This window comes from Cebus imitator, unplaced genomic scaffold (genome assembly GCF_001604975.1).
Source record: "Cebus imitator isolate Cc_AM_T3 unplaced genomic scaffold, Cebus_imitator-1.0 Scaffold710, whole genome shotgun sequence".
Classification (NCBI taxonomy): domain Eukaryota; kingdom Metazoa; phylum Chordata; class Mammalia; order Primates; family Cebidae; genus Cebus; species Cebus imitator.
Genome location: NW_016108025.1, coordinates 435415 through 446349, shown reverse-complemented (window position 1 = coordinate 446349; position 10935 = coordinate 435415).

Below are 10935 nucleotides of genomic sequence, written 5' to 3'. Positions count from 1 at the left end.
TGACATTATTTTTAAGACCACACAGCTAATAAGTCGTAGAGATAAGACTTAAATCCATGCTGTCTGACTCCAGAGTCCACACTGTTACGGCTATAGAGGCTGGAGTGCCTATTTGGTCTACTTCAATTACCTTAGCCTTGTTCTCTTGAACTTATTCTCTATGAGAACAGGGTTCAATATGGAGAGTCCCCAGCGGAGCCTTCAAGATGAGTCTTTTTGTTTCCACGAATTCTACTTTAAATCTGTGAGGTGTCCAAAGCATACTCGGACAGAAATTTTTTAAAAATCTTAAGAGGCCTCTCTTCTGAGGCTTTCTTTTAAACACTCATCAAATTCTTAAACTTATAGAATCCAGACTCAAACTTTGAGCCCTGAGAGTGACTCAAAAGTCAGAAACAAGAGGAGCTGCCTAGTCTCATGGTCTTGGGTCTTGGTATTTTTCACTCCTTTAATTAGGGCATGTGGCTCATCTTATAAGATGACTTAGTAGTGTAATGAAAATGCTCAGCTATCAGAGTTTCTAGAATAACTTGACAGTTTATGCTAAGAATAGATAGGCCAGACTCTTTAACATTGGAACTGTAGTAAAAAAATCTGAGATATATTGTCAATATACTAATTAGGTATGGGTTGGGGAAAGGTGTATCAGCCCCAAACATTTTCTCTACTTTCTATAATGCATAAAATTTGACCTTTACAGGAAAATACCCTTGGGTCTTGAATATCCTGCTGCAAGGTTGTAATAAAATGGATAGGTGAATTCATAGTTTTTGTAGTCTGTCCCATGTCTGGATTCCAGAGTGAAATCAGCCATTATAGATGAGGGAAAGAGAAACTAAAGATAGGGAGGAAACTGAAATTTTTGCAGCAACCAGCTGCTATTCTTGAGTAGCAAGGAATTATGGAATCTTATACAGTTTATCTTGGTACAATTTGTTTATATACTGAGTAATAATATCCTAAAATAGAATATACTCTAAGCCCAGAGTTTAAGAGAGATCTTAACAGTTTATTTTAAACTCCATTTAAAAACACAGCAAACAATAACTCCTAAAGCAAGATCTTGTATTTTGATTTACAGCTACAGGAACCTAAGAATAAACTTATGTAGTCACGGAGTTCCTTTTAACCAAAAGTTGTGAAGATTACAAATCACGTACTGAGCCTTTCAGATTCCCCTATTTCACAGGCCAATCTGTTTGTCATCAAAGAAATGTGCCAAGCTCCCGCAAGGGCATGCAGCTAGAATTGGCTCAGATGCAAAAAATTATTTATGGAAAATTACTTTTGAATTTTCAGTCATCCTTAAGAGATGATTTATTGGGAAGGGAATGCTTAGCAGGCTACAGATGGTGACAACACGTAACCCAGAGCTCTGTTATAACACTCTTGGTAGCCAACGTTGCTACGTAATGAGAGGGAGGGATTTTTCCTCTTTTCTTCAGCATTTTGCATTGAGAATCATATCATTTTCTTATCTGCTTTTTTTTTTTTTGGGCTTAATGGCCGGGACTCCTCTGAGTACTTTAGGTGGATTAATTCATTTTATCCTTATAACACTCCTGTGAGGTAGATACTATTATTCCCTCCTTTTTATAAATGAAGAAACTGAAACATGAAGAGGTTAAGCAAGGTACTCAAGATTGTACAGCTCACAAAAAATAGATCTGGAATTTGAACCCAGGTGACTGAATTTCAAAACTCATATTGTTAGCCAATATACTATGCTGTCCTGGAGAGTTTGTAGTGATTCATGAAGTTATGAACAATTAGGACACCTTTACATAATATAGCATAAAGACTTCCACTCTCAATTTTATGTGCTGGCAAAACAAATTTGGTGAAAACTCCCAACTATTTCAGTTATTTAAGTTCTGTGTCAAAACCACCTCTTATAAAAGTCTGTGAGGTTTATTCTGCCTAGGAAAAAAGAATGAGGGTGCATATAAACATCAAAATATATTTCGGAGGACTTGTCTGTTGTAAAAATCATCAGAAATATGGAGTAAGTGTAAAGTAAAAGGAGGTTGGTCACAGTATAATTTAAAAGGGCAAAAAGGAATAGTTAAATGTTTTCTTCCAATTAAATTTAATTATTTAATTGGAAAAAATATATATAATATTTACCATGTGACAGGCACTGTTGTAAATATTAACATATTAAAATCTCATCAAAACCCTGTACAGTGAATATTGTTATGTCTAATTTACATACAAAGTAACTGAAGTATAGGGAGGTTAGGCAGCTTGCCCAGTGTGCTGGAGACAGGAATTTAACCCAGGCATACTGGCACCAGGGTATGGATTTTAGCCACTATGTGTGTCTAATTGTGTTTTTAAATAAATTTTTGTTTTCTGTTTGTTCTTTTTTCTTTTCTTTTCTTTTTTTCTTTCTTTTGGCCTTCCTGTGTGTTCCATTCAGTTTTGATTTACCTATAGTGTTCTTGAGTGTATCTTTTTGTGTAGTTGTTTCAGCTGTTGCTCTAGGTATTGCATATATTTTGTGTACACACACACACACACACACACACACACACACACACACACACATTTATCACTGGTCTCAACACTTTCTAGTTAGAGGGAAGTATAGAAATCCTGCTCCCCTTTACATCCCTTTACTCTCCCCAACTAAAATTGTCTTATATATCTCCTCTGCATAACACATCAGAAATTGTTACAATTTTTGCTTCAGTCATCAAACATAATTTCACTATGTCAACAAATGGAATTCAACAACTGAGACCTCTGCTCTTTAAAAAATATAAAATGTTTAAACAGTAATGCCTGGAGTAGTTTCAAACACTTAGAAATGATGCTTTGTGTGTGTTTCTTTTTGTATGATTATCTAGTTTAGAGTATGGAAAGGTATTTGCAGGTACCTGCTATCCCTTTCTTTATACAGATTTAGGCAAGGGAGAATCCTTACAACTTTCTCACCTGAAGAAGTTAGGAGTTGCAACATGCCAGGTTTTCCTGACAACCCCTCCCTTATCATTCCTCCATATATCTTAGCACAAGTGGGACATAAACCTGAATCTCTGTTGCCATGTAACTACAGAGTCTGTGAAAATAGCAGCAACTCTATTTTCCTGGATATGCTGTTAAGAAGGACAAGGAAATTTAAAGAGAGATTCTCTAGCCTCTCCTTAGGAGTAAGTTGGGGTTCCGTATGGAGAGTAGAAGCTTTGTAAGGGAGTAGTGGTTTATTACACATAAAGTGGGTATTAGGACATGATATTGAATTGGATTTTAGATACTACGATGAAACTGCATACTTTCAACATATGGAAGAAAAACTTGGGAAACATTGTTTTCCTTATCTTGAATAATTATATAACTTTATTTAATGTAGTGCTGAAGAGTTTTCAGAGCATTTTCGTCTCACTTTTACTTCTCATCTGACCTTCAGTGTCTTATCTATAAGATGGAAGTAATGATACCTACGTATCAGAATGTTGTGAGTTAGATAATAATTCCTACACTTTAGGTAGATAATAAGGGCTTTTTTGAGAATTAAATGTGATAACAGATAAAAAGCATTTAAAATTTTATGACAATACTCAAAAGTTAACTGTTAGTATTCTTATTCCTTTTCCTTTTAGGCACAGCATGTACCATTTCCATTTTTAAAAAATTGGATATGAGGAAACCTAGATTCATAGAGGTGAAATCATTTGCCAAATAGTTAAATGGTTGCATTTGTCTTCAACCTGTATCTTCTGTTTCCTAGTTCACTGATCTTCACAGTTTTATTATTATTCCAAACTATTTATGGCTTTGAAACATTTTTCAAACTCTCTTGATAATAATAAACTCCAGTAGGACTTACATCTGGCTGTGAAGTGGGAGGGAGGATAAGGTTGTACGTTTCTAATCACAAAGACCATCACTTATATCAGGGGTCAGAAAACTACAGCTCATCTATGTCCTCACTACTGTTTTTGTAATAGAACGCAATCACACTCATTCATTTATGTATTGTATGTCTGTTTTCATACCACAGTGGCATTGTTGAATAGTTGCAACAGAGATGATAGGTCAGCATAGCCTAAAACATTTCTCATCTGACCCTTTACAGAAAAAATTTGCTGATCCTTGACTTTTATCATCATCCCAAATGCTACATGACCAGTGCTCTCAAAGAATGGTGTTCAACAGTTCATGAGTAGCATCAGCAGGTGTCATTTTCAGCTCCTCACCCCTAGCTGAATCAAGGTGGGCAAATGGAGCACCTTAATTTTCCTGTATTTCTCTTCAGAAGAAGCTTGTGTTCCCTGAACACTGGAAGCATTTATTCCTAGAAGTCCCTCTGACCCTAACTTCATTGAACCTCAAAACAGGAAGAAACGATCTTTAGAAAATGTGCTCTTCAGCATCTTCATTCAAGGGATGAGAAAACTGATACCTATAGAAGACAAGCAACTCCCCTCAAGTTAGGCAGTGGTTGGCAGTTAGATCAGAATCCAGGAATCCCTACGTCTAGTGGTTATATTATACTGAAAACTGAATTAGACTGAATTATATTTTTCTATTTGTGGAGTGTGGGTGTGATTTTTCATCCAGCTGTTTTGTACTGGGTAGAAAAAGGCCAAAGAGAGATTAAAGGAATCAAAAGACATTGTCCAGAAAGTTCACTTTAGGTTATGAGATCTTGAGCCTAAATAAACAGACCAAGCATCCAAGCATCCCCTTGTTTTGCTAAGAAAAACTAAAAATGAAAGTCCAGACTGCTCTGTTCATGTTAGTCTGTTTGGCCCTGATTCTCCTCATTTTCTGTTTCACATATGGCTAAGTACATTGTTATTGTCTAATCTGATGCCATGGAGGTCTCAGAAGACCAGGCCAAGCCTCTGTCAGCTGTTCAAATAGCACTGAGTGAGCACACCAAGCCAGGAAATGCGCAGTGGGAGAGGCTGGCATACAGCTTTGCTTCCTGAGTTTCTTTGTGTTGTCTCTGGTTGAAGATCTCCCTTTCTGTGATTATTGATTCAACAATTATGTAGAAATTGTATGGTTCTATAAATGAGAAAAGCTAAAATCCTTGTGTTTGGGGCACTTAGGCTTACCCACTGAATAGATGACATTTTGTGCCCCAGTTCACCTGCATAAAGAGCCTTGGCCCCTAAGGTAATTAAGCTTGACAGGGCTCCCAATGGTGAAGCCAGACTGGATCCACAAAAGGCCTGAAGGCAGGCAGGCAGTTGGGTTGGCTGTAAAGGTCTGGGCAAGAACATGAGTGAGGGGGTAATATCATTGGGTAGAACTTTTAAAAAATGACTTTCTATATGGATTAGTGACAACTTGCAGAACTTGCAGGACTGGGCATGGAATCTCATTTTTTTCTGCCAAGCATCCTCTCCCTTGTTCTAGTAATTGTGCCTCTTTTCTTTAGGGAGATCCATCCTCCTTATGCTATGTGGCATCAATGAGGTTTTTAATCATGGGGGTTTTTCCCTCTGATTACAGATGCAGTCATGTGGTCCAAAGTAGGCCATTGGATTATCCTACTCAGTAATTTATTTTCTGAACATAGAAGGTAGATGGCACAGAGAGCCCTGGTCGGCATGCTTACCTACCATGCGGGGAGACCTAAACTACGCCTGAGCCCAGTCATCCCAGAGCATGTTACTTGCTCTTCAGTTTTTTGCACTCATCCAGTATCATTCCAATTTATAAACCATTTTTTTCTTTTTTTTTGAGACAGAATCTTGCTGTGTCACCCAGGCTGGAGTACAGTGGCACCATCTCAGCTCACTGCAAGCTGCACTTCCTGGATTCAAGCAATTCTCTTGCCTCAGCCTCCTGAGTAGCTGGACTACAGGTGCATGCCATCAAGCCTGGCTAATTTTCTGTTTTTTTAGTAAAGACGGGGTTTCACTGTGTTAGCCAGGATGGTCTCAATCTCCTGACCTTGTGATCTGCCTGCCTCAGCTTCCCAAAGTGCTGGGATTACAGGTGTAAGCCACTGCACCTGGCTAAACCATTGCTTTTCTTAATAGTTTCTGTTTCTGTTGCCTACAAAATGTTTAAATGATGCCAAAGGCATGGATTGTCTGGATCAGACACATGTTATATATTTAACAGAAACACCATGAGTTACATATTACTAATTCTGTTGTACACAGGAGGAAATTGAAATTAAAGAGAGCCTAGGAAGTTGTCAAAGTTTATGTGGGTAACAAGGGAAAGAGCTAGGGTTAGAGTTTAGGATTGCCGTATTCTTGATCCATCAGAGCAGGGTGGACCTCAGGGCAGTGCCAGAAGTGTGGGTCTAAGGAAGCACCCAGGAGAGCTCCAAGAAACCAGTTGCTCTCTGAGGAACAGGAGCCTTGCATCAATCCAGCCTCTCCCCAACTCTTTTTGTTTCCTGGAAGCTGTATCTCTTCATATAGAAGGGTTAAAGCACATTTATTTTAAACATTCAAAAAACATTTTTCGAGTGAGAGTACTGAGCTCCAGAGATGTCAGATGTATTTGAAACACAGGAAAGTCACAACTCTAGGTTTCATAGCAAGTTATTGCCAAATCAGGGATCATGATGAAGGGTTCCCAATACTCAGCCTAGCATTCTTTCTGGTACCCCATGTAGTTCTTATCTCCTTGATTTCTTCTTGAAATGATGGCTTGTTTATTTATTTAGCACTACAGAACAGTATAGTAGAGTTGTGCCAGGTACACATTTAACTTTTGTAAATGTCGGTGTTTAAATAGTTGGCAATGATGGGAGGCATGGCAGAGAAAGAGAGAATTTTAATGTTACAAGTGGTTCTGACAGTCTGGCTTATGGGTCAAAGGGAAAATTAGATGGGAAAGGTGAGTATGATTAGTCGGTTGGTTTCAGGTCTCGTATATCTCTTAGAGTATGAGCATCTATCCAGCTGACCATATATCTTACAGAGTGGCCATCTCACATATATGAGATATACATATACATATGATCACATAACATAGATGTATACATATCTCATATATGTATATCTTTTATATATATGAGATGAGATATATATGATATCTCTTATATATAGCTTATGTATTTGAGGTTTCATATATGGCTTTTACAGTGTGAACATCTATCTATCCTAACCAGCCACGTATTTTATACATAATTAACAAGGACCCCAAAACACAGTCTACCTAATTCCACTGAAGTTTCTCCCTTCCCAATTCTAGCTGTTTGTTCCATGTTGGAGGAAAACACTGACATTGGTGGACTTCTGGCAGCTGGTGTTATAAATTATGGACTAATACATTTTCAAGGATAATTTGAGCTGCTGTTGTTATTTTCTCAGTGTACTAACTTTAGAATTTTAGCCCCATGAAACTTGCAGCTCCACACCTTACCTCAGTGGGAGACAGTAGAATAGAATGTAACTGCAGAGCATTGACTTTGGCGTTAGAAGGACTCACATTCATATTCTAGTCCCATGTGTGATTCTGGGCAATTTTTAATTTCCTCAGATTATAGGCAAAGACTGATATAGAAATGTTTAGCATAATTCACTGTCAATATATAGTGTGTAAATGCTAGCTTATTCATACAGCTATTAGAATTGTTCAGAATTTTTGTTCATGTACTAGTAGCCAAATCTAGTACTGAAAAGAGCTGGTACTTCTGACTCCTAGTTCACATTTTATCTTTACCTATATTCATAAAATGAGGAAATTGGACCAAATATTCTTCCCCAAAATCTAGATTTCTGATAACGGCAATATAGACACCCTCATCTCTTTCTGTTTCAATTATCCTTTGCCTGTTTGCATAACAAACCATCCCAAACCTTAATGGCTTAAGATGCACATATATTAAGCTCACAAGTCTTAATATATGAGTCGTTTAGGCAGCACTGGTCTCCTGTGGGCTCATTCTATGTATAATCAGTGCTAATCTTGACTGGACCCTCTTCCGTAGATGTGAATCAACTGGTTACAGCCTGGTCTAGGCCATCTTGGCTGGTGCAGCTAAACTTCCTCCATCAGGCTGCTTGGGTTTGTTCATATGGTGGTGGCAAGGTTCTGAGAAGGACAGGAGAAGCACACAATGCCTCATGAGGCTTAGATTCAGAAGTGGGACAATATCCTTTTCTTTATATTCTATTAGCTAAAGCAAGCCACATGACTAGTCTAGATTCAAGGAGTGTAAAACATACTCAACATTTTGATGAGATAAGCTGCAAAGTTATATTTCCGAGGAACATGGACCCAATTTGGGACATAATTGAGACCATCTTTTTATAATTTGAGGTGCCCTGGTATCTTTCATTAGGATCTGATATATTCTACAGACAAATGTTTGTCTTCTTTGGGAGAAACTTCAGGTTCTTTAGCAGTTTAATGGTGACAGACACATGCAGGAAACCAGGTTTTCCTTATTATATTTTCTCCTGATAGGATTCCTGGAATTGAGATAAGGTTTTTAACAGAGAGAATTCTTACCCTGTCAGATTTCGACCCAGAGAGAAAAACATTTGTTTCAGATTTGAAATAAAGTACTCTGCCTATTTGTTTATAGAATTGTACTCATCTGGACATGGCCTGAACTTCCAAATGCGTTTGTCAATTAGAATTAATCAAAAATGCAATTACTGCTCCAAATAATGACAGCATAGTCTTCTCCTTCATCATGACCAGAAGAGAGGAACATAGACAAACATATGGCAAAGAATACTACTTTAGGTAGCTACAATATAATTTTGGTTCTTTTTCTAAGAGATGGAGTCTTGCTCTGTTGCCCAGGCTGGAGTGCAATGGCATTATCTTGCCTCACTGCAACCTCCACCTCCTGGGTTCCAGCAATTATCCTGCCTGAGCCTCCCGAGTAGCTGGGACTATAGGCACGCATCATCACGCCCAGCTAATTTTTGTATTTTTTGGGTAGAGATGGGGTTTTACCATACTTGCCAGGCTGCTCTCCAACTCCTGACCTCATGATCCACCCACCTCAGCCTCCCAAAGTGCTGGGATTACAGGCATGAGCCACTGTGCCTGGCAATTTTGGTTCTTTTCCTTAGCAAAGGTAGAGGTGGTGGTGGCGGGGTGAGTGTATGTGAATAAATAAAGTTAGAATGTCCAGCAAATGTTCTCTGAACAGAATCATGACACCTTATTATTTCAGTGGCAGCCAAGAGGTCTATGGTGTTCTTGTGCTGCTGGTGCTACTGATGCTGCTGGTTGTCGCTTCTACTGGTGGTGGTACAGGTGCTGGTGGTACAGGTGTTGGTCACTGATGAGGATGAGGGATCTACTGCCTCTGGAGTTCAGGAATAGAGAGTGTGATTCTCTAATACTATGTTACAGAGTTCCTGAGGGCACTACAAATAGAAATAGAAATAAAAATAATTATTAATTGCTCATGGGAATAGAAAATGAATAGGTTGTAGCCAGCCATGTTCTTTTGTATTTAGGTTTATATTCTAAAATTTTTATTGTATCATAATATTGTTATAGTTAATATTGAGTGTCAACTTGATTGGATTGAAGGATACAAAGTATTGTCCCTGGATTTCTGTGTGAGTGCTGCCAAAGGAGATTAACAATTGAGTCAGTGGAATGGGAGAGGCAGAACAATACTCAGTCTGGGCAGGTGCCATCTAATCAGCTGCCAACGTGGCTAGGATAAAAGCAGGCAAAGGAACGTAGAAGGACTAGACTGGCTGAGACTTCTGGCCTTCATCTTTCTTCCATGCTGGATGCTTCTTGCCCTTGAACATTGGACTCCAAGTTCTTCAGCTTTTGGACTTTTGGACTTTTACATCAGTGGTTTGTCAGAGGCTCAGGTCTTTGACCACAGACTGAAGGCTGCCCTGTTGGCTCCCCTCCTTTTGAGGTTTTGGGACTTGGACTGGTTTCCTTGCTCCTCAGCTTGCAGACAGCCTATTGTGGGACTTCACCTTGCAATTGTGTCAGTCAATATTCCTTAATAAACTCCCCTTCACATATGTACATCTATCCTATTAGTTCTGTCCATCTAGAGAGCCCTGACTAATACAAATATTTATGTAGAAATGTGCATAGAACATTAATATTCAGCTTGATTTTTTTGGTGTGAACATAACTATATGACCAGTACCTACATTAAGAAATACAAAACATTGTCAAGTCTACAGAAGCCTCTCTCATGCCCTTCCCAGCCACTGTCTTGTTTTCTAGCAGCTTAGGTTTGCTAGTCTTATGCTGTTTCATGTTTCTAAAAAGCTTGTGTGAGAATTCTAGTTGCCCCACATCCTTCACAGTCTTTAATATGGTCACTTATTCTAATTTTAGCCATTCTCATAGGTGTGTATTACATGTATGTTAAATTGCACTTTTTTTTCTGATGGTTAATGATGTTGAGCACCATATGTATTTATTGGCCATTTGTGTATCTTTTTTTGGTAAAGTGTTTAAATACATTTTTTTTTAAAAAAATCTGTTTGAGTCCCTAGTTCACACCCATAAGTAAAATTGATGGACGATATGTGCTTCTATTTTTTTTTCCACATTGTTAATTTTTTATCAGGTTGTCTTTTTTATTATTGAATTGTAATAATTCTCCCTATTTTCTGGATATAAGTCCTTTGATATTTGTGTTTTCTCCCAGTTGTTCTTATTTCCTTACCAGTGACTTTTAAAGAGGAAAATTTTTTCATTTCCATGAATTCCAATTTATCAATTTAAAATTTTAATGTTTCATGATGCTTTGTGCTTTCTTTTTCTTTTCTTTCTTTTTTTTTTAATGCAGCATAGAAATTATTTTCTTTTCTTTTTTTTCCCCATTTATTTATTTTATTGCATTTTAGGTTTTGGGGTACATATGAAGAACATGCAAAATTGTTGCATAGGTACACAAGTGGCACTGTGATTTGCTGCCTTCCTCCCCATCACCTACATCTGACATTTCTCCCCTTGCTATCTCTCCTCAGCTCCCCACCCCCCACCATCCCTCCCCTATTTCCC